The sequence below is a fragment of the Crinia signifera genome, chromosome 1 (genome assembly GCF_055691185.1).
Source record: "Crinia signifera chromosome 1, ASM5569118v1, whole genome shotgun sequence".
Lineage (NCBI taxonomy): Eukaryota > Metazoa > Chordata > Amphibia > Anura > Myobatrachidae > Crinia > Crinia signifera.
The window spans coordinates 364,070,599-364,096,669 of NC_139217.1; the positions used below are offsets into that span (position 1 = coordinate 364,070,599).

At 40.7% G+C, this 26,071-nt stretch overlaps 1 long non-coding RNA gene across 3 annotated transcripts in view; it reads right to left on the reverse strand.

The window, feature by feature from the left end:
- Window positions 1-13,248: 13,248 nt before the first annotated feature.
- Window positions 13,249-26,071, reverse strand: part of LOC146030628 (uncharacterized) — a 48,558-nt gene continuing 35,735 nt past the window's right edge. For 2 of the 3 annotated variants that reach the window (XR_014456128.1, XR_014456122.1), the window contains 2 exons: window positions 15,175-15,361; window positions 13,249-13,575 (listed from right to left, as the gene is read on the reverse strand). This is a non-coding gene — a long non-coding RNA (uncharacterized LOC146030628). Of the gene's footprint in view, window positions 13,588-15,174; window positions 15,362-26,071 lie in introns of all 3 variants that reach the window. The other variant, XR_014456134.1, reaches the window with a different exon arrangement.

A 26,071-nucleotide genomic window follows, 5' to 3' on the forward strand; every position in this document is an offset into this window, starting at 1 on the left:
TAAGTTAAAATTATTATTCAGTGCAATCTTATGTGATTACAGAAAGCTATTTAAATGGCTATGGTTCTGTCTATTTAAATGGGTAATTATAATCAATACATTACATGCCTGGTTTTGTACAGTATTTATTAAATACAGTCCCAGATAACAATAAAGTTATTTGAAAAATGCTGTATATTAACTTCGGCACGATCATTTGAAGTGGTTTGTGATAAGGTTGAATACAGAATAGTCATAACTATACAGATTATTTTAGAAAATGGATTTGTTGATTGGAATGGCAATGGCAAGAATAAAAGTTAGATAGTTGAATTGCTCACTATTTAACCTTAATTGTGTATGAAATAAAGTTCTTTTATCCATATATTACTAACATAACATAATCAGTATGTACTATTGATTCAAGGTAAATGGGGTAGCTGTTGGAGACCTACAGTATGATCTCATTGCCATACTTGCTGGATACTTCTTGCTCCTACTTTTAAATGCATCCGAGACTTGGTGAATCATCAGAATGAAAGACAGTAGATAAATCTCGATTGAACACAAAACTAAATTAATAGGAATATGTGGAATGTAGTTAATTTCCCAACCGACAAAATACTGATTGACAGAATCCCCTCAAACCAAATGCCGGCGGACAAATACTGACAGGTACAGAACACCGATAATCCAAATACTGAGAATATAGACTCCGACAGGTACAAAACACAGACAAACCACAATGCCGCCAGCCAAAATATTGACACAAGTAGTACCATATACAGTTTTTCATGATTTTTTTTCACAAAAACCGACTTGTTTATACTTTACCATCGCAGTGGGCATAAAGAGAGAGTAGAACAGCATGGCGAGCACATCAAGGGGCGCTGTACACTAATAGAGTGAAATTACAACTGTATCTGCATTTTAACATGCTCAACCTTATGATCATGTCAACATATTGCGTTCGGCATTTCAACTGTTGGTATTATGTACCTATTAGGATATTGACCATCTGTATTTGCACCCTGCCGGTGTAACAGTGTTGGCCAGTATTTAATTTGTCAGTAAATCATACTGTATTCTAATATTTAACTCTCCCACTGTTAATTGTGCTCCTCACCTCAATTGTACTTGTTGTGCTGTAGTATTTTATATTTTGAGTCATTCAGATAATTTTCTCAGCTCTAAGATTTACAACGTCACCATGTTCAGAAAATGGACACTACAATTTTAGCCTAACCATCCTGTAACACTAACTGCAGTCTGTCTAACCTTAATCCTAACTGAAGCCTATTTCTAACACTAATTGAGGCCTAACCGTATCTACAATCAAACCATAATTTTGGACTAATACTAATCCAGGTTTAAGGATATCCATGCTTGAGCACAGGTGATTGATCCAATTTGTACGTAAAAAGCAAACACGGATGCAATTTTTCAGTCTATGGACATGAGAAATAATGGAGGTGAACCAGCTGCCCAGAAAGGCATAGAGATGAACCCCCTGAATTATGGTATAAAGAATCAACAGTCAAAAGGAGGACCGTGTCTAGGTTGACAAATTATCGACATGGGCAAGGGCAATATAGACAAAAGGTCCAAACATGCATATGAAATAATTTAAAAAATTCATATCAAAGTTTCTATGAATTGACCATTGCCATGTCGTCACTTTGACCACATCAACCATTTACCAAATGTACTTTTTTCTCATATACTTTTTGACAATACTATTGACTGTCCACCTAGATACTGTGGACCTCCCCACCTGAGCTACCGAAAAGTCTGCATAAACAAGGAACGTCAGATCGCCGAGTGAGTTTATGGTTACACAGAACAGAATGAGTGCAGGAGCAGCAGAAAGCTGCCATATTTCCTGCATGTGCAATAGCAGCTCAAGGGAGAAACTTGCTCTGACAACTTCTGTGTTTTTGCTGCTTTTTTGCACTACTACCTCACCTGGAAGGGGCATAGCAAAAGTACATTGGCGGGTGAGAGAGCGGAATTGGTCAATCATTGCTCAGCTGCATTAACATCGCCATTCTGTACAAATCGGAATCTGCCTTTTAATTAGTAACTCAGTCAATCCAATTTAATTATGTGTTCTGAACCATGGATATCTTTAAAACCTGGACTGCAATGGTGGGCTTTGGGAAATATGTTAATGCATTGATTTAGTTGTTTGTAAGGTACTTGTTTCCTAGCACGGCGCCAGTGATAAAAATTGTATCCATCGGGTCCTAAAAAATCACGTCGATCGCATCGCATGCAACCAAATCGCATGCGATGCGATCGACATGCTTTTACATTGGAACCAATTGTCCCTGAGACTCGATTTTACATTGGCCCCAATGTTAAATGCCCCCCAGACCCCAATTTTCATTGTATCCCTGATGGGTAAAATGCCCCCCCTCCCCCCATTGTTAACGCTACCCCACGATTAACGCCAACCCGAAGCGTGGCGAGCGGCGGCGGTACGCGTCCTCTGACCTTTTCATAACTCCACTATCCACGTTGGTGTGGAGTTGATTTTATATAGTGTGGCGAGCGCAGCGAGCCACGGAGCCCGAAGCGTGGCGAGCGCAGCGAGCCCCGCGCGGGGACGCGCATTACTTCACAGGTATTACGCATCCCCTTGCGGGGCTCGCTGCGCTCGTCACGCTTCAGGCTCGGTGGCTCGCTGCGCTCGCCACGCTTCGGGTTGGCATTCATTGTGGGGTGGCGTTAACGATGGGGGGGGCATTTTACATACAAATTACCCGTCAGGGTGGGTATACAATCAAAAATCGGGTCCATTGGGCCATTTAACATTGTTCCCTATGTAAAATCGGGTCCATCGCATCGGTTGCATTGTATGCCATTATAATGGCATACAATGGACCCGATTTTACATAGGAATTTAACATTGAATACAATGCATTCAATGTTAAATCGCGTCGGTCGCATCGCATACCTTAAGTTAAGGCATGCGATGGACGCGATTTTTTAATTGATGGGGAAAAGGCTAAAAATAGCACACATATTTACAGAGAATATTGGAACATTTAAATCAGTTCCTGCCCCAGTAGAGCTTACAGTCTATATTCCCTACATGCATACACATACATTGTAGTTTTTTTTTTGTTAGGAGCAAAATAACCTTTCAGTTTATTTTTGGAATGTGGGAGGAAACCGGGGTACCCAGAGGAAACCCACGCACATACAGAGAGAATATATTAACTCCACACAGTTAGGGCCATGGTGGGAATTGAACCCAAGACCTCAGAACTGTGAGGCAGTAATGCTAACCATTACATTGTACATCCGTACTGTCCCCTATTTTGTTTGCTCTGTATGAAGTAAATTTGTTGTCGTTTCTGTGAGAAGCTCAGCAAACAGAAAAGAAGTGGGTAAAATTTAGCATTTTGCATATTATACATTAAAAGCAGGAATGTAATAGGACAAGCTTAAATGGTGCAGAAATATTTTAATACACAAAATTTTCGGTAACCTTTTACAAGTAACATTAAATGCTGCTAGAATGGAGCTATAGTTAGATTTTAGTGCCGCAAAATAAGCATTTAATCCACCATAAAAGTGGTTATTGCTTATTAATATGGAATAAATGTTAATCGTTAAGATGCCTTTTTACAAATTAATTGTATTTATTATGGAATAAATCTGCTGCGGTTTTATGAAGGCCAAATTATCCTACAACAGTAATGTGTGTCTCTGTCTCCAAAGACATTTCCCCTGCAAATTAACCCTATGCTGATAATCAACTAAAACTTAGCAGCAATTAGGAGATTTAGAATATTTAATCCTATGAAAAAAAGAATAGAGTTTCATGGTACTATCTGTTCAACACTGCCATTAATGTCTAGGGGGTCGTTCAAGTTAATTCTTTGTAAGTATTTTGTAACATTTCCTCTTTGCTAGTTTCATCTGCTGGCATTATTTTCCAGCATGTGTATCAGCTATTGCCTCTGAATAGCACAGGCCTGTCAGCATGTTGAGCAATGGTCCTTTTGCCTATTGCAGTGTCTCAGAGCATTGCTTGTGTTGATACTACACAGGTAATTCCAGTGACATAATAGGGGATACACCAAAGATAGTTTTTTTTTTGCTTATTATACATTTGCAACAAATAGAAACACATAGATGAAAAATAATCAGTTATCAGTTCTAGAAATAAGTATGGTCACAACCAGAGGAATGCAGTATTGGAGGTGAAAATCACTGTTGGTGACAGAACAGACTGTATTGCAGAAGTATGAATTACCAGTGACAGAAGATTTCAGTTCCAGTTATGTGTCACTATACTGCAATGTATTTGTATTTATGTCAGGGCCAGTTCCTCGTTCTCTCTGTTGTGGTTGAGATATAAAGCTGCATACACATAGATGTTTTTTTTTTAAAAAAACAATGGGCCTGGTTCACTCTTAAGCAGCCCATACACGCTGCGATGCGGGCTGTGCGTTCTGTGCTTTGAGGTGCGCGCTCCCGCGGCACCTCATCGCACAGTACAAAAAGTATGTGCTTGCACATACTTTTTGTACTTTGTTTTCATCACATTGCACGGAACACACGCCCATATCGGTGCGTGTATGGGCAGCATTAGAGGCAAATTCCTTCTCAAATGGACAAACCATGTGCACTGCAGGTGGGGCAGATGTAACTTGTGCAGAGAGAGTTAGATTTGGGTGGTGTTTTTCTTCAAAGTGAGATCTATATTGCAGTGTAGAAATAAAGTAGTCAGTATTTTCCCTGCACAGAAACCAAAACAGCTCACCCAAATCTAATTCTATCTGCACCTGTTACATCTCCCCCCCTGCAGTGCACATGGTTTTGTCCATTTGAGAAGGAATTTTCCGCTATATGCATAATAAGGACATATTATAAAGACAGTGTAGAGTATGTCTAGTGTGTATGGACTATGGGCCAGATGCACTAAGCTTCAAAAGTGATAAAATGGAGAGTGATAAACAACCAACCAATCAGCTCCTGACTGACATTTTTCAAACACAGTCTGTGACATGGCAGGTAGGAGCTGATTGGCTGGCTGTTTATCACTCTCCATTTTATCACATTTTGAAGCTTAGTGCATCTGGCCCATGGTGTTTTATTGTCCAAAATAATTTGAACATGTTTTTTCTGCAATTTGGAGACTATATCTAACTAACTAATCCATAAATGATGCTATACCTTACTACAATAAAATCCAATAGCTTATTTTTCTTATTACATTGGTTAGCACTGAAAATTATAATGAAGGATGCACTTGAGTCAATTACATTTATATTGAGAATCAGCAATTGCTAACTTTAGTTTTTGTTCTTAAACAAGTTATATACATCAAGTGTTAATGTAAAAACTGCTAAACCCAGGGCTGCTGACAGACAATCCAAATTCAACATTCAAAAAAAATGACAATCAAAAGATCAACAATCAAGTTTTTCAAATTTTTTTGGTGCCAATGTCCACACCTGTCGACATGTACCATCAATTAGTGTAATAGCTGGCATAGCTCACTTCGCTCGTCATGCTTCGGGCACTATTATATTCTCCCTCTATGTCAGCATGGTGAAGTATGAAAAAAAGTCCAAAGATATGTAAAAAAAATGTGTCATAATCATGTCGACCTTTTGGAAATGTTGACCTTTTAATTCTGTTGACCTTTTGAATGTCCAGCTTTGGATTGTTGACATTTTCACCCTGTCGACCTATTGCATGTCAACCTTTTGCTGTCAACCTACTGACTGCCAATATAGACACTGTAGATCTATCAACCGGATACACTGTAGAGAGTGGAGATTGCAAAATCTCCCTCCAAAGGGGAAAATACTAATCACGTCCCTCCCACAGCACTGCCTTGGGGAACATTTGCCATCTCAGCAGATGATCTAGGCCCCGTGTAATCAGTACCCACACCTCGCGGGGCCTTAGCCAATAACAGTACAGAGAATAAAAAGTTTATAAACAAATAAAAGAACACCAAGATGGAGCGATAAATCCATAGTCAGTTTGGCAGTACCTAGAGGCATGCAGACAAATCCTAATACTGAGCTGTTAGAGCACAGCTCGAAGTAGCATAGAGTCACAAGGAGTTAAGACACATTTTATTGTGCCATCAGATCAGAATAAATAAGTCTACACATTTCCCCATTTGGCAATAGGAGATAAATATTTCTGAAGGCAGTGAAGCACAGCGAGGAAATAGCATTAGTTTACAGGCTCCCTAACAACCCAAAGAAAACAAATTTGTGTCTGTAGCATCATTATGGAATCAATCTACATGCCGTTACTCCTCTCATACTCCTAACTAATCATTTGACTCCGAGAGCATCTTTCAAACGGCTGGAAGTTCTTGCAATCAAATTAGAAAAGCATTTCCCAAACTGAAATTAGCTCATTATGAAATCGTTAGTGCTCTGAGGGATGGTGGCAGTAACTAAGATGAAGATGTTGACAATGTTTCCTAAAGTAACATATGTGTTTCATATCTGGGACCACTTACCATTTTTTTTTTCCTTTTACGTTTAGCAACTACTGTGCACTAAAGACAAAATGAATATGTATTTCCCCATCAGCCATCAGTATGGGGGCAATTTCACATACCGCAGCTACAGTAGAATGACAGTATATACTGGGATGATTTTTCTGTGAATATAAAAATATATTTGACTTGAAATCTTACTCATGTAGAATTTCACATAATGGGATAAATGACTCTCTGCTGCCACAGAAAAATACACTTCATTATAGTTTCCATCTTAAATGCTAATTACAAATAGTTTCCATCTTAAATGCTAATATTATGTAAGTGTGGATACTGCAGCATGTGGATGATGAATCTATATGGTAGGTTTGTACAATGATCCCTCGTTCCAAGCTGCCCATGGTAGAGTATTGCAAAGAGCTCATTAATAGTTCAAGGGTTACGGCTCTACAGCAGCCAGTCGCTACCTTACAGCTTGTACTGTGGGATAATTTATTGAAGCATGAAGCATGTCAATCTGGTGCTTTACTGCCTAGTACTTGCTTGTGCACAAAGGTCTTCACATATAAATTCTGTTTTTTATTTCCAGGGACATCCAGATCTCTTGCTAAATTTTATTTTACCAAGCAATAGTTGGCAGAAGGAGTCTACACAAGGGTATATATGGGTCTAGCAGCATTTGAGGCTTATATTGCTGGTTCTTGTTGATTAAACTTAATGTTCTCTGAAGTGGTTGCTGCTGCTTCTGGGCTGCTGTGAATGGGGGTCAGTTAAAACATCTAAAAATGCCATAAATGTTAAATGCATGATGGCTGCCTGACCCTGAGGATCTGCAGCACTGTATGTTTCACAGCCAAAGCTGTGCTCAGGTTCAGTTCTCCTTCTACCTGACCCTAGACTCTCATTGGCTAGTTTCACATGAGTAGCCTCTCTTCCCAGCCAATCCAGCACAGTGCTGTGTGCTGCACTGGGAGGAGAGGCAGCTACAGAAGCAGTCAGTCCTCTCTTTCCCTGGGTGATGTGCGGAGGTTGCCTGATCTCACCCACCACTCCCCCATCAGCTGCCGCCACTGCCACCCTTCCATCAGTACACCAGCATCCCCCTGAGTAGGCACACAGAAGTTACTGTTTTTAGCATTTCCTAAGCAGGCAGGGGTTGACCACACCTTCCTGCATTAGCCAAGTCCCCTTCTAGTACCTAGGCCAGGCATGTCCAGACTATGGCCCTACAGCTGTTGGGAAACTACAAGTCCCATCATGCCTTGCCACAATTTTGCTATTAGGGAATGCTAAAACTATGGCAAGTCATGCTGGGATGTGTAGTTTCACAACAGCTGGAGGGCCACAGTTTGGACATGCCTGACCTAGGCCCTGCAAAACTGCAATCACCCCTGAAGACACCCAGCCAATTATACAGAATTAAAACCTTAAGTGCCTGATTCTGAGATGGGAGTACAGCAAGGAAAAAATTAGTTATCATTTCTCTATCATACTGTATAAACCATATTTTCCTGTTGTAAAACAAAATGCCACAATAAACATTTAGGTATTGGTCAAATTTTGAAAACATTGCACATAGTTATTGCCAGTGGCGTAAGTTTGTCCCAGTGACCCGGAGGCAAGATAAATATTGCTGCCCCCCCCCCCCCCCACACACACACACACACACACACTGCACCTTATAGAAATATATGTATGCATGTCGGTATCTATGTATGTATGTATGTCATGTATATTATGTTTAAAATAAAGAGTGGCATGTCTATGGTGCTGCTAGGAGGGGGAGTCAGCCACAGAAGTGATATTGACAGCTTTCAATTAACTGATTCAAACTTGCAGGGGAGGAGAGGTGCCCCTTTGGGAGCAGGAACCTGTCGGCAGATGACTCCATCGGCCCAGGGAGCCCCCGAAGAAGGTAGATCACCTCCGGCACAGGCAGGCACAGGCAGGACCCAGCACACTTGGTGACTCCCCCCTTCTCCCTGGCCGGGACAGGAGGGGGACAGGAGGCGCATCGGCCACAGGGCCCTGGCAGGACACCCAGAGGCCAGTAGGACCCCCCCAGCACTAGCTCCAGGTGAACCGCACCCCCCCCCCCCCTCCCGACTTTCCCTCGGCCTCACTGACTGACTCCCCCCCCTCCACAACCCACGCTGGCTCTCCCTACAGGAGATGGCATGTTGAGCCCTTCAAGATGGCACCGTAAATGGCTGCCTAGGAACTGTGCACTCATCATTACGTAACCCCATTTCTCCTGTGTGATAACTGTACTGTCTCTGCGATAACTTTACTGTCTCTGCTAAAGTGTTACCTACTGTACCTGGCTGCTGCAATGACCAGTGGAGCCTGATGGCTGCCTAGGCGCTGTGCAGCTTGGCGGGTATGTGTTCCCTGTGGGATAACTGTATTGTCCCTGCTGTATTGTTGCCTGCTTGGCTGTTGTGGTGACCAGTGGCGCCGCTGATGGCTGCTTAAGCGCTGTGCAGCTCGGCAGGCATGTGTTCCCTGTGTGATAACTGTACTGTCCCTGCTTATATTGTTACCTACCTGGCTTCTGCACTGACCAGTGGCGCCGCTGATGGCTGCCTAGGTGCTGTGCAGCTTGGCGGGTATATGTTCCCTGTGTGATAACTCTACTGTCCCTGCTGTATTGTTGCCTGCCTGGCTGTTGCTGTGACCAGTGGCGCTGCTGATGGCTGCCTAGGGGCTGTGCAGCTAGACAGGTATGTGTTCCCTGTGTGATAACTGTACTATCACTGCTTATATTGTTACCTACCCGGCTGCTGCAATGACCAGTGGTGCCGCTGATGGCTGCCTAGGCGCTGTGCAGCTCAGTGGGTATGTGTTCCCTGCATCTATTTCCCCCAGGGTACTTCTAGCGTATACCTGTATTTGTTTGTATATCTGTCACTGTTTACCAAACTGGCTGTTGCACAGCATTCCAAGTCAAATTCCTAGTATATGCAAGTATACATGGCCAATAAAGTTGAATCTGATTCTTCATTGCCAAGAGTTATGCGTATAACTAATAGCTTGCAAAAAGTTATGTTTGTCAATGAATCTCCACTTCATGTGATTACAGTTAAGCAATGGGAAGACGCAGGCCACTGGAGGGCGGTAGTGAGCTGCAGGCCAGCTACCGCAGAGGAGAGCCGGCGGAAGGAGAAGCTGCAGAATCAATTGACGATCTGCCAAGCAGGTGAGTGATATCCCTCCTCCCACCTGCCGGAACCCCCGTGTAAAACTTGCTGCCTCTGCCTGGTCATCAGCAGCCAGGCCAGCGGCAGTGTTCGGCGCCGGGCGGGGACTGCCCCAGCCCCCGCCACATACTCAGCACTTAGCTGCCTGCAACCCCCCCTTCCCCCCGGCTGGACAGTTCCCGCAGTCTCCCCCCCCCCCCCCCCCCCCCCCCCGGCTGGACAGCTTTAGTAAACCATTATATAAAATCTGTGGCAGGGCATGCTGATATGTGTAGTTCCACAACAGATGTTGGCCTGTGAGTTTGACACCACTGCATTAGAATGTTCACTCCCATTAACAAATTAAACAGAAAAACAAGTTGCATCACCTTATTATAGTGTAATATACTGATTGTCAGGCAATCCAAGCACATTGCAATCAAACTGCATAGTAAAACTTTGTATTGTATAACCAAACATTACAAGAAATATTCAATATCACTAGTCGAGCATCACCAGTCTACGAATGAATGGCAAATATTGCGATCCATTGTAAGTAATCCATTATACTGTAAATTCAGTGGTTATCAATATTAAAATATGTCTTACAATTTTGGTTTTCAAATGAATACAGATTGTCTTGTGCTAATCTGGATCTTCATACAATCCCTGGAGTGTCTGTGCATTAACTGAGAATAATCCCAAACATTGGCAAGAACTGACCAATTTTCCATTGGCTGACAATCAAGCTTTACACTTCCAAAATTGTCTTTAATGTGTAGTCTGTGAAAGTTTACAAAATGTTACTGGGAAAACACATGCAGTTTGACTCAAAGCTTGTTAGACTAATTTACAGCTCATTAAATACCCAATTACCTGTGAATTGAAAAAAGAATTCCAGAAAATGCAGGAACATTAATGCTGGGTTGAGGGCACTGGTGTGCATTGTCTGTGAGAGAGATGGTCTAAACATTAGGGAACTCAAACAGAGATACGCACTTCAAAATAATGTCTTTTTTAATAGACAAAAACAACTTCAACTACAGTATACTATACTAAAGCTAATGAGTTTCCCAGGAAAGAATTGTGTTACAGAAAAAAACATATATTAACCGGATGTTGCCATTCACTAGATATATTTATTTTTAGTATCTAATGGACCATGAACAGTAAATGCGTGCATTTCAATCTGGGATTTTTGCAACCTTTGTGTGATCTGAATATTTATTTATTATTTATGAACAGTTTCTTATATAGCGCAGCAAATTCTGTTGCACTTTTCAATTGAAAACAGTGATACAGCAAACTGGGTATTACTAGTTACAGACAAAAAGGTCAGAGGGCCCGGCTTGCATGGCATGGGCCTGATTCATAGATATACACAAATGTATTTGCAGCTGCAGATTTCTGTGGAGCAGCTGTGCAAATATATGGTCATTTTGCAGCTATCGAAACCTGTATAGAAACATCAATAATAAGCTTCTCTGATTGGCTGATTGTGTTCAAAGACACAACATTAGAAGCATATTAAGTGATCATCAACCATCTGAGTAATCCTGTGGTCACATCGGATGGCTGCTGAAAGTAACATGCGTAAACGCTACAGACTGAAACATGGTTGCATCACACCTGTGTTTGAGCCACCATTCCCCCATTATTTCCACCAGATGATTCCCTACTCCCTAATTAATTTGCAAATAAATTCTCTAATATACACATGTGCAGTAGCAGAGACGTAACTGGGAGGCAATGGGGTCATCAGCTGCCGGGCTCCTGCTCCCAATGGGGCACCTATCCTCCCCTGCAAGTTTGAAACAGTTAATTGAAAGCCATCAATATCGCCTCTGTGGCTGACTCCCCTCCTAACATCATTTTTGCAAGTCTCACACCCTGTATTAGAACCCATGACCTTTCTTACTGGAGACAGACACCTTTCTAATTGAGCTATTTGGGGGCACCAATATGTATCTTGCCTACGGGCAACTGGGAAGAACTTATGCCACTGCACAGTAGCAAATAATTGCTTCACAGCATCCAACATTAACATTCTGTCTATCTCTGTCCAGTATTTCAGGTCTGTTTGAATTCTACACAGACGCATAAGGCTCAACTTATTAGATTTTACAATATGTTTAGTATCGTTTTGTCAATATATCCTCATTGCAAAATATAATGCAAGTAAACCCAGTCTGCAATGGGATTTTTTTTTACAATCAGTTCTATGCATTTTTCTAGCATAGATATAATGGGTGAGATTTAATAGGATGAGAGATTCAGAAAATTAGAGATTTTGTGAGAAATCTCCAGTTTTTTTAAAGCGGTAATCATTTACACTGCAAAATCAGTTTGATTTTGCAGTGTAAATGATTGTGCCACTTTAAAAAACCTGGATATTTCTCACAAAATCTCTCATTTTCTGAATCTCTCATACTATTAAATCTCACCCAATGGTTCTTGTTTCCTAGCAGGGCACCCACTAAGTTTTTTGCTTAGTGGGCTATTCTGCGTACTGAAATCGCATCGCACGGCTTTTTGTGCCTTGCGATGCGTGCAATGCGATGTGCGATGCGATCTCAGTAGTTAATATGGTAAAACACCTAAAACACCACCACTATCCACGTCACCCCGAAGCGTGGCAAGAGCAGCAGAACGCGTCCTCCGACCTTTTCATACCCCCACTATCCACGTCGGCATGGAGTTGATTTTATATAGCGTGGTAAGCGCAGCTCCACGAGGGGTAATGCGTACCCTTGCGGGGCTAGCTGCGCTCGCCATGCTTCGGGGTGACGTGGATAGTGGTGGTGTTTTAGGTGTTTTACCATATTAACTACTGAGATCACATCGGACGCCACAAAAAAGGGCCATGTGATGCGATGTGCGATGCGATTTCAGTCAGGGTGCAGTGAATAAATGAACTAAATGAACTACTGAGATCGCATCGCACATCGCATCGCACGCATCACAAGGCACAAAAAGAGCGATGCGATGTGATGTGCGATGCAATTTCACTACGCTACCGTACGTATCCTAATTGGGCGCCCTGCTAGGAAACAAGTACCGATATAATTATAGTGTATTATACTATAGCTGCACACTGGTTCAGTTACATAACATAAAAACACATTGGTTATCTACATCGAAGTACAAACTCTCTGTGGACGTTCTGCAACTAAACACATTGCTGTATGCCTCTATTTAATATTAAATTAGGAATTAGGTATTGATGCTGATAAGTGACCCATAGTGAATCCCTTTAGATCTGCCCTTGCATTGCAGGTTCAGCATTGTGTTTGTGACCGGAATATTAAGGTTATGATGAGAGTGCGGTACTGGTACAGGATGGTAAGGAGGCTTCAGATCTCTGAGCTGGTAATAATTGTATCCCTGGTGATGATGGCTGGCGTCAACCGCGGTGACCAAAAGGTGAAAGACTTAATATTCTTCTGTCAACTGTTGTCCAATCATGATGATGTTTCTATGGAAACTGGTCATCTCAGTGTTTACCAAAGCAATAGGTTATACAATCATTCAGCTAAGATTGAATATGTCTTAACAACATCAGCTACATCTAGTACTGAACAGGTTAAATCATATTGTTGCAAAGAATGATAGGCAGATGTTTTATTCCAGGCAAACAATTCTTATTGACACAGATACCAAATATTAAATGCATCATTGATGGCAAATCCCACTTCAACACTTGAGTATGACATTTGGAATAGGAAATTAATGTCAGTCATTGGCATTTATTGTACTGTAGCTTGAACTGCACTGTCTACTGCACTTGTCTAGGTGTGTTAGAAAGGTAAAACAAATCAAATAATACGACATACAGTATGTTCTTGTCACTTCAGTTATGATCCAGAGTCAGGTTCCTAAAAACCACATAATTATGGTGTTTGTGGTTCACCGTGTGTTTCGATTCAGCACCTGCTGTTGAAGATACTGACATATCATTAAAGGAATTTATCATTTTTTTCCGAAATACAGACTAAAAATGCGTTCCTAAACCATCATAAAATGTGTCAATCTTCCTTAATGTACTCGACAAAACATATTTCTGTACTTGAGGTTATAATCCAACTTGAAAATGGCAGATATGTGGAGTACTGTACAGGATGGTATTTCTAGCTATTATCTATAAAGTGCTAGATAAATGATCAGTAGAATCTGATTTGTTGATATTATTTATTTAGTAACAGTTTCTTATATATAAGAAACTGTTACTAAATAAATAATAGCAACAAATCAGATTCTACTGATCATTTATCTAGCACTTTATAGATAATAGCTAGAAATAGAAATGGCTACTCCACCAAACCACATGGTTTCTGACAGGTCAGAGCATTCTGACCTGTCAGAAAGAAGTCTAAACAAATTGAATAGGTCGAATCATGAATTTGACAAAAAAAAGCCGAAAACTGCCCTTTTCCGACAAACTGCAGTTTCTGACTCTAACTGAATATACTCCTAGGTGTAGGATTTGACCTGTTCTTTAGGTACTGTAAAATGTTCCTAAACACAGTGTTTATGGCAAAATAGATGGTAAGAATACACAAACCGAGAACATATGACATAGGATATACATTCTCTAAGAATCCAGAGGAAAAACCATTACTATCTAAGTATAGTAGATTCTGTTTAGCACATTGATCCCTGATGGGATTAGTATGATTTACCTACATTCAAAATCCTAAAGGTCAAAATACCGTCCACCCTTGGCCTATGTTTCAAATTTTGTACTGGGCAGCGTGTTCTCCAGTCCTGAAGCTTTGGCTCTTTGTCTCTTTCTCAAAGTCTAGAGGACTCTCAGGGGGTTATTTTGGTTCACTCTTGGTTCACTCTTTCTGACAAATTCCTTCGTAGATGGACAAAACAATGTGCACTGCAGGTGGGGCAGATATAACATGTGCAGAGATAATTAAATTTTGGTAGGGTTTTACGGTACTTGTTTAGTTTCACGGCGGCCGATATATCGGATGCGATATCAGCTGATATATCGGCCGATCCAATGCGATTTTTTATCTGTTCATAACCCCACTATCAACTACGCATGGAGTCGATTTTATATAGTGTGGCAAGCGCATCGAGCCACCGAGCCCGAAGCGCGACGAGATATCGCGGCAATCTATATTGCAGTGATATCTATATTGCAGTGTAAAAATAAAGCAGTCAGTATTTTCCCTGCAAAGTAACAAAATAACTCACCCAAATCTAATTCTCTCTGTACATTTTGCATCTGCCCCCCTGCAGTGCACATGGTTTTGTCCATCAAAAAAGGAATTTGTCAGAAAGAGTGAACCAAAATAACCCCCTCAGTGACTCAGGAATGGAGAACACGCTGCCAGTACAAACCTTTGGAGCATAGCAGGGTGCATTAAACAGGCTTCAAAACATCTGCTGGGTAAGATCGCCTCATCTCTAGGAATCCAAGGATTTTCACCTTTTCACTCTTATTCTTGTGTACATTGTTCTGCTATTTTTATGAAATACATTGTATCTTACACTGAGCGCATGTGTCTGGTCACCAACCTGCATTTACTCCATTATTCTTTACGGTCCAAGGGGAGAGCAAGGTGACAAAGCATCGGCTGCAACATCTGTGCGCTGGGACATCAGCACTCTCTCATTTCTACCATGGTAGCATACACAGGCTTGGCAGGGCATGCTGGGACTTGTAGAACTTCACGCTATAGCTTGCCCTGGCATCCAGGGCCCACTGCACATGCAATTTAAAATAAATAAATAAATAAACAGACTGTCATAAAATGTTGTATTCAAATAAAGACACACAGGTTTATTTACTAAGGTGAGTGTTCTATTGAAGGTGGGATGTTGCTATGGCCAACCAATATTCTAGATACTAGAATGCGCGTCCTCATGGAAATGCTGGGCATTCTCGTAGGTACGTGGGCGGCCCAATGCCTGCCGGGGGATGGCGGCTGATGTCACAGGATGTCAGCCACCCTCCCGTCTTTGGCCAGGCACTGCTAATAAAAGTCAACTCAGACTAACTTTTATTTGCGATGGCGGGACAAATCATTTGATGGTCGGCGAACATCAAATGATTTCTCCTACAGTGGTGGCATGGGAGGGGATGTGTCTTCCTTACACATGCTGTCACATGGTTGTGAGGGGAAACAGCTGCGGGGTGTCCTCTCTGGTGCTCGGTAAGCTGTGATGTTGGCAGCTTACCTAGCCAACCAGAATCAGGCTGATTGCCCACAGTATATAGCTATCATTTTCTTGACTTGTACTTTAAAAATGATCATAAGAAGCTCTACTTGTGATCTGATACATCCCCCTCATATTTAGCAAATTGAAAAACAAGTAATAGGAGAATATACTGGAAACAGGTTTTTTACACTTTACATAGGTGAAAACCAATACTAAAACAAAATACAAAATTCCTACAGTATGTGAGATTGTAACTTATAACTGGTGTCGGTAAAAGGATTGCTATTTTCATGGGACACTGAAGTGCAGCGAGTGAATAATAGCTTTTGCTGTAGTTTTCCATCTTGGCTGTGTAATAGCCACACAGCTCTCTGGCTGTGTAATAGCCACACAGCTCTCTGGCTGTGTAATAGCAGCTTCATACAACTTTCATTTTATAACCGTCTTGTATGCTGGAGGATGTGTGGGTTTTGTCCCCCTCTGAGTGCACTAAAGTGGAAGCATTCGACCTTCATAATTAAAAGCTTCTTAATTAAGGTTAATTAGGCAATACATTTTACTTATTAAATCCAAAAGAGGTAATACCACTATATGCCTCTTGCCTAGATTTAAACACCCATAATCAATCAAATGATTAATTGCGCATGATTTACATAAAACAGGCTCGTTTTGTTTATTTTATTGTAATCCACTTGTGTGGTTTCTCATCTTGTGGCAGAATCTTGTCGGCTGCGAACATCTATTTTCTTGCTCATTAAGCAAACAAAAAGGTCAGTGTGTCCTTAATATGGAGAATTTGCTGTGAGACAATCCAGGCATAGAATTAGATTCTGTTGATTGAAAAGTGAAGAACACATTCGACTATATCAAGAGCAGCATCAAATCCAATTTTGCTGTTCTCTACTAAGAATGAACTCTAACCCTCTTGTTTCAATGGTAATGAAAATATTTAGTGTTGACTTTATAATGTGCTATTATAGAACTATACCTATTTTCTATGACGGTTTTTCTAAGTCTACATGAATACCAAAGATTCGTTGTAGACTGTACTGATGTGTACTAAGAGGCCGAACCAGACCTCTTCTTTCAGGTCCAAATTCGTTTTGGGGTGCATTGTGGTCTTTTTTTTTTGCATAGATTTTTTTGGTTATTTCTCTAATACATTAATTATTTGCTAAACATTTTAAACAAAAATAACCGTGAAATTGTGCTGCTGCTCTGCTTATCTCGCCATTAATTGGACAATATTAGTGAAAAATAATTGTGAGCTGTAAGGTAATCCAAATTGACTGGAAATTACTGTAGACAAATGTTACTGAGGTTAATAATACATTAGGAACATACAGTAAACATTTACTATTACGATTTTAGCTGTTTTTCGCATTATTTAAAAATACAGTACCAAAGCCAAACCAAAATACATGAGGATTGTAAATCTAGAACCCAAAAAATGAAAATGAATCCAGATCCAAGACCAAAACACAGGGGACACCATAGCCTCCATCTCTGAATCAAGCCTAATTTTTAATTTGATGTTATTCAATTATTATTTGGTCTACTGTTAAAACTGCATTGGAGAAAGTCAAACCAAGCATGCCTGCTTTACTGAAGTTATGGTAACATATCATTATATCATTGTGGTTGCATCTGCAAAATGTCTTATTTATTACTATCTATGATATAGAGATGTATGTTAAACATATACTGTATGAAGTTAAAGCATTGTCAAAGAATGCACTTTTAAAGAACAATAGCAAACAAATTCTCCAGCACAGTAATATATGGCTTCTATAATCTCAATGCATCTGAAATGCAAATTAGATGCATTTACTCTTCTGCATATTTCACATTGTCACCGCACCAGGAGTAAATGCAAATATTTGCATATACATTAAAAATGTGAAAGGAGTTTTACGTGATTTATTAGAAATGTGTTTTGTACTGATTCCGTATCAGTGGAAAATGCAGTGTTTACTGCAATCACATAAATTATCTAAACAGGTCTGTACAGTTTTACTGTAATGTTATATATTCTACAGTTTGTGAGTGATGTCACCGCAGACTCTCATTGCTGATCCTTGTTTGAGAGCACAGAGAAGGAAAAAAGGAAGGGGATGAGGCTGAGGGTAATAAGTAAAGCTTACAGTTGAATCAGTCCAAATGTTCATCCTTTCTATCAGTTGGTATATTTTGAAATCTATTTTCAGAAATTATTGTAACCCTTTTTTTGACTATGGTCCTGAACTAAATGTGTGTTTTCATTGGTATGAAGTAGGCTGGACAATCCTGAGATCGACGGGATTCTGGGATGCGGCCCTATAATTGCTGGGATTTCAATGCTGGGATTGGAACTGTCTAATGCTGGGCAGCATCTGAGCAGCCGCTTAGATGCTTCCCGGCCGCTCCCATCTCTGGCTGTGCGGCTCTGTGCAGTGTGACATCGTCAGATGTCCCACTGTGCAGCCCGCCTGCCACTCTCCAGCACTGCCGCACCACTCCTAGATGCACGATCGCACCCCTGCACCACCTCTCCCACTTGCACCACTCCCAGCTGCATGAGTAAATGTGCAGGGTGTCCAGTTGGGGGGGGGGGGGGCAAGTTTTTTTTATTAGGTATGCCAATCCTGAATCCTAGGATTGAAAAAATGTCCTGGGATTGGCATGCCTTGTATGAAGAGTTGTATGCTTATACTTCCATCTGCCTCTCCCTTGGGCCAGCAGCTCCTTTCCACTGTCCACTTCTCCAATGTAATCAAAATAAAAATTGCATTACATGAATTTCTCCAGTGCGCAAACCCCTAAAGCATCTATTTCAAGTCACAAATTTCCTGCTGCACTTTCACATAGTACTGTATCAAACATCTATACGGAAGAACATGGCAGGCGACTCTGTAAAGTCCTTCAAAGTATCCCTGAAATCCAAAGGTTTAGCGGCATCCAATGGTGGTTGAGACAGACCACCAACTAATGTTTCATGCACAAATGGTACCATCTGGATGTGTTGTACAAACAGGGAAAGGGTCACCATGATACTGATGCCTTATCATGTGCTTACCCTCCAGGCTCAGGTGTCTCTTGTGATGATATGGATCTCATGGACTTTGATGTCCTCTCCTACAGACACATGAAAAAGCTCTATCATTTCACACTCAGGGGTGACCTCTGCCAACATTTCTCTTGTATTGATCTACATGGCTGGTCCTCTTTATCTAGGGATCTGTCTTGTTACCTAAAGTAATTTATTCACTTTTCCCAAAGCATTAAGCCTCTCAGGTGGCATCCTCCTGTGTGGTCAGAATTCCATAATACCTTATACCCTTCAAAGACAAAGTTCTTAGCAGGTCCATCAGGGGCACCCCAGTCCATACTGTGGGCTAATGATAACCTATTTTGACACTCTATGGCTACATCATTGAAAAGGTTATCCCTACCTGTACCCACAGCAATGCCATGAGCATAGGCGAATCTAGAATTATGGTAATGGGTGGTCCCAGATCTAGATGTAACAGTAGGGGGACCTTTGCGCGGCTACGCCGCGCGCCAAAAAGGGGGCATGGCCTCATGGGAAGGAGGCGTGGCATCACAAAAAGGGGTGTGGTATTACACTTTAGACCATACACAGTAATGCCCATTACATATTTTAGCAAACTCCGTAATACCCATTACACATAAAGCCACACGCCGTAATGCCAATTACACATAAGGCCACATACCATAATGCCCATTACACATTGTGCCACACATCATGATGCCCATTACATACTATATATCAAACTGTAATGCCCATTACATATTTGCCACATAAGTGCAGCTTACCTACGTGCTCATTGCTAGGGGGTTCTTGCTTGATGGCACCATAGTACCCATTACACATGATGCCGCACACCAGAGTACCCATTACACATGATGCCGCACACCATAGTACCCATTACACATGATGCCGCACACCATAGTACCCATTACACATGATGCTGCACACCATAGTACCCATTACACATGATGCCATGCACCATAGTACCCATTACACATGATGCTGCACATATAATGCCCCTTACACATGGTGCTGCACACATAATGGGGGAGGGAAAACCACTCCCCTCTCCCTACCCCCCTTTAACCAACCAGCTATATCTTTGGAACCAACTGACCCATTTACATGACACCAGTATCAAATTGAAGAACTTTTAAGTTGGCTTTGAATGATTTTGATCCCGTGAAACTGGGCTGTTTGGTTCCAGAGAAATCTGCCCTCAAAGAACATAAACAGTCATGAAATTACATTTAAGAAATTAAAAAAATGGTTTAACCTCCATATCCCTGGAACCAATTAACCCATATGGATCCAGCCTGGTATCAGATTGAAGGCCCAGCGATTTGGGTTTAACTGAGATCAACCTCGAGCTTCAGTGATGCCGAAAGGGGAACTGGCAGCCGTTGGAACTGGGTGGGGGTCGGAATTAGCGGGTCCCATGTTATCCTATAGGGAAAACGTTCCAGCTTTGTCTGGCAGTATCTCCGGTTCCCAGGGGGCTAGAGACACAGGGCTGGGCTCGTTGGAAAGGGTGGTCCTGTGCACCCCCAGACCACCCCCTAGATTCGCCTATGGTCATGAGATATCTAATTTCTTTGAATGGAGGGACAAAGAGGACCTTGTGTTAGTGGTTTCCTATTTTTGTTGGATTGAGATAAATTATCTTTGCAATCTGATAAGTGCCACTGTCATCAACAAAATGAAAACGCAGTTTTCTGCACTAGCTATTTATCGACAATGTTAGGCAGATGTGAGAGTGGTGTGTTCCAGTGAACAGGGCATCTCCCATGTAACCAGCAGTCTTTGCTATCCACCTGTCCAGAAGACTAGCAGAAAGGGCAGTACATTCTGCAAAGCACCTTTTATAAAAAAATATAGTTTCTAAGATGTTCTAACTTGTTTATGCGGCACAACAATTTGAGGTATACTCCGAGAGATGGCACTCCTTCTTCTGCTCAATGCCTTCTGTCCTGGCCCACTTGCATCATAATTCCCACACAAGTTGAGGCAGCGGCCGGGTAAGGATGCATTCTACAGGATCCTGCACCCACATATAAACAAATAATATATAGGGTGCCTCTCCCTCCACTTTGTGGCACAAGTCACACCAGTTATTCCTTGAACTTCCACAACAACTCCCCAGGAGCCCTTCCTCCATTTTGGCACTTGATTTATCCGGTGAAAACAGGCCAAGTCACACAAGTTTATGGAGGCCTTTAGTTAAAAAGTTTTCTTTTATTTATATTAAGACATAAGCATGAAAATATACATATTATACATACATAAAAGAACAGAAACCACAATCCAGATAGATTAATTTTAGATAAAGTGTTCAGCACTTCTCTATCCAACCCGTCTGTGGCGTGTTTAAATATGCTGCTGATGGGCCACCATGTTTCGAGTCCTCGCTGTCTCTTTATCAAAATTTCAGACTTTGGCGTGTTATTCCTCAACAATCTGATTATTTTCTTGCACACCCTAGAGAATAAAATTACAACCATAAAGCTCGATGTTGTCATTGCAAAGTAGTTGCTCTCCCAAAAATAATTACTTTTTAAACTTACGAATAAATGTATGGATTTTTTTTCTGTTTCTATTTTATTTTTTAACTAACCATTTTATTTTTTATTTTTGTAAAATCTAGAAATGGAAGCCACATGCAATGTTACCTGCACGGGAGCAACACGCAGCTGCCCTGTTTTCAGTTATGTTAATAACATTGCTGAAATCTTCTTATGGGGTCTTCATAAACAGACTTCTTAGTTACTAAACTCCAAAACAGTATATATGGTCTGAAGCAGGCTGTGAGAACATAGGATATCAAAATAAATGAAGTGCTCACAAAGCAGAGCAGACCCCCATATAGAGACAAATAGAATTACTGACATATAGATCTATCTACTCAGTTATGATTTATGTGGACAATAATGTTGTCTGTTTTGAGAAAGAAGAGAATATATTGAAATACTGCAAGCCATAAAGAAGGATTATGAGACAAAAGACCTTGAAAAGATAACACGATATCTGGTTACGGATATTCATGATTTTATCTTCATCAAAGACACAAAATACAAATGAAACTTGAGAATTCGGACATACAATATACAAAACCAGTAACCGCTAGCATGAAAACTAACTACATAAAGGAGGTTAAGCAGTGTGTTTGACTATAAGAAACTCATGCATACATACAACTGAAAGAAAAACAGCTCTAGATTTCAACTTCCAGCAGATCTGACATGACAACAGCAATGAAAATCATATGTACAGTAGAAACATTTTGAAACTAAGAAATTAAGATTGGAACAGTGTAAAAGGGAATATCCATTTTTTAAAGAAACCAATTAACTTTGTCCAACTAGAGGTCTCCATATACTCCGGCAAGGTACCATATGCAGGCCTTTTGCATGCAATGTATTGTATGAGATCCCATTCATTGCCCAGGCATAAGAAAAACCCTTGTGGTAGGCATGACAATTTCTGAATCCAATCTGAATGTGCATCAGATTGGAGTCGGAAGTAAATAACATACAATATGACTCTTTTCACATGATTTATTGTCCCAATGGGCCAAAATTGTGTGAAAAAGAGTCATATCATATTACTGTATGGGGGCCTTAATGGTGCCCACACATGGTGCGATGGTCTTATGTGTTTTGAACTTTTTAGTTCAAAACGCAGTGCATGTAGTTCAAATCAAACTGTATTTCTATATGGCTTGCATTGCGCTCCCACGGGTAGCATATTGCAAAGTACAAAAAGTATGTACAGGCAGTATTTATTGTACTAGATTGTATCGCTCTACATCAAATCACACACTGTTTAATGTATTGCATGCAATTTGAACTTGATGCGATGCAATCTAGTACAAAACGTACATGGCACATATCACACCATGTGTAGGCCCATTAAGACTTTGAGTCACTCACAAATGCGATCTAACCGGATATATGTGGATACAGATTGGCCTAAAGACTACCATTAGAAAATCTAGTAATGGCTATATATTTGTACTTGGTGGTGGACATGATAGTTGAACTTGCAGAATGCAAGCCTTTGTATATTTTCCTTCAGCATAGGCAGAATATGCTGCAGCAGCACAAACTAGTAAGTAAGAGTTAAGGCTTAGACAGCTTGCACACCATGGGAAGCAGCAGTTAGATCTGACACAATTCTTCAAGACAGCCAGGGGTACCTAATAACTGACAAAGATGGAACTACTGTAGTTAATCCAACAACCAAGCATGTTTATGTGAGGTATAATTAATTGAAGGATCTACAACAACAAGAAGATCTGTCCAACCAAAAACATGATTGCATGTATCATAAGAAAATTAGGTCAATGGGATAAGCTTCAGCTGTTTAAAAGAGGTGTTGGAATACAGCAACAGCTAAAGGCTAAGCTATACTGACACACTCTATGTCAAACATTATAGTAGTATAGTAGGTCTGCAACATTTTTATTGTTAGTAGCTTAAAGCATTTTTATATTGCATTGGTGCATACAGCTTATATACAATTATGTTTGGATGTTTGTGTAATGAGAGAGATAGGTAGAACTGCAGTGGCCTCATCAGGCAACAGAAAGGCTAGAACTACCCAATTCACATTGTTACAAATAAAAACTCTGTTACTAAACTTTTGGATTTACTACTATGCTGCACAGTTCACACATCTTAGGCTGTGGGTTCAGGATACCAATGAGGACTCACTACATGCTGCATTTATTAGACATTGTGTCTCTGGATGTACTCCGGTACAGTGGTTATTGGGGGCCAAACTACATCCTCATAGTCCCCCGATATGTATTCAGGCAGTTAAAGTATGGCAGGGAGCCCAGGCCCTTGTTGGGTTTTCAGATATTGATCCAGAGACATCACTGTGGCACTCTAATCAATTGCCTTAACCGTGTACCATTGCAGGGAAACGATTGTGGGTCTCCAGGGGGAGTTATATCATTGGGTCAGCTATACTTGAATGGGGTACTAAAATCTTTTCAACAACTAAAAGTTGAGTTTGATTTGCCACAACTCTTTTTCTTTCATTATTTACAATTAAGGCATGCCTTGCAGGCACAGTTTAGAGATCCCCCCCTGCCTTGTCTCCTTCTACTAGGTCTTTTATGACTACACTCTAGGGTAGATTTATTAAGCACGGTGAAGTGATAAAGTGTCTGGTTTTTATCACCGGCCAATCAGCTCCTATCTATTATTTTTCAAACCAAGCCTGTAACTTCACAGTTAGGAGCTGATTGGCCGGTGATAAAAACCAGACACTTTATCACTTCACCAAGCTTAATAAATCTGCCCCTCAGCGACAGGACAACAGTCTCCCTAACTTACTCCCTCCTGTTGTTTAACCACCATTTAGATCCCCTTACTGAACTCAAGGAACAATAAGTGCTTGACCTAGGCCCTATAGATAACTATGACTGGATAGCCGCTAGGGAATTACCTAGACTTGCCACCTCTAGTATTAGATTTCAACAAATACAATTATTTATCCTACATCGAACATATCTGACACCGGTGCAGCTGGGTAGATTTGGGGCACACTCTTCCTCTGTGTGTCCCAGGTGCTTGACTGGGATGGGTACCTTCTGGCATCTGCTATGGGAATGCCTGCTGGTTAAGGACTTTTGGCTTAGGGTAAGGCAGGCTTTGGACTCCACAGGTATTGCCTTTGTTTCATTAACGCCAAAACTGTGTGTGTTGCTGCCGAAGAGGGGGCTTTACTTCGTGCGGAATTATTGTATGTTATTAACGTGTGTGCTTTGGCTAAGGTCATTATTGCCCGCTCATGGATGGCCCCCAATGGTCCCGAATTGGCAGAAAAATTGGCAGAAATGGATGGAATCTCCTCTCTATATACAGGAGGCCACTGACTGAGCATACAGAGTGCCTAGCATTTCAAGACCGGGCAATTGTGAAGTAAGACAGCAATGTTTGGGAGAATATGCTACTAAGCGTGATTGATATTGACATAGGAGGGCATCCAGCTAGTTTTAGTATATCATATATGTTGGGTTGGGGTTACTGTTTGGGATTAGTTGGGGAGGAGGAGGGCCAAATAATATAAATAAAATAAAATAAGAATGAAAAGTCAAATGTATGTATGCATGTAGATATCTACTGTATGTATAGATCATACAATCTTGTGACTGAGAATTTTGGTTCTGTTTTTTTCCTCCTGCATTTGAAATGATATGCACCTGACCAAGATGTGATTATTGACCACGCTGTACCACATTTATTCTTGTTAATAAAAAAAAAAAAAAATGATTCAAAACAAAACTCTGTTGCTAGTTCTTTTTGAGATTAGAAATACACAAAGCTGTGTTAAAAATGACAAGAGAAGTAAACATTTTCTATCATAATCATTTAGAAAATTGTTATCATATTTTTTCATATTTAAAAAAAAAATGGTTATTATTCAGGATTATTTTATTTTGCGCATTACATATACAACAAAACCAACCCAGCATGAGCTAAAGTAGAATCTGATTAACTAGTTCCAAAGTTACATTGTTTAGAACATTTTCATCCTAAATTGACTATCTACCACTTAGTGTTTAAGCAACTAATTATTTATACACAATTTCTTTCAAGTTCTTATTGCCACTCTTAATGAACTTCCCTCTAATAAATATTATAATGTGCATTGGAAAGTCTTGCATGAAACTGAAGAGAAGACAAGAGAAGTAAAACAAATTACTTATACTGCTTAAATTTATGAGACGTATAACAATATACTGCTTCCAAACACAATTAAGTGGAATTTAATGTCCATTAATATTTTTTAGTAATATTCATATCCCACTTACTTCCATACTGGTTAGCTTATTACCATTTATTCTGCCTAGAAGCCAGTATAATCTTATTATATTGGTTCTAATTAGTTCAATAAGATAAACTGTTGCAGGACGGCATGTTTATTAACTTGGGGCAATATATTCTAATTTACTGCTAACCAATCAGTTTCCTGGCAACCAATTTATTTGCATCTAAAAACATAAACATATAAAAAGGTATATTCAATCAGTAGCGGGGTTTGCCTCACAGGTAGGGCCAGATTAACATTTGGGGGGAAGGAGCTTCAGCTGCAGACCCACCATTGGAAATAGGCCCACAGGATCCCCTGCAGTGCTGCCAGTAAGTGTAAAAACTCCTGCTTTAAGCCAGCCGACAGCACCCTAACCTAAACCAGGGCCAGTCCGAAGCC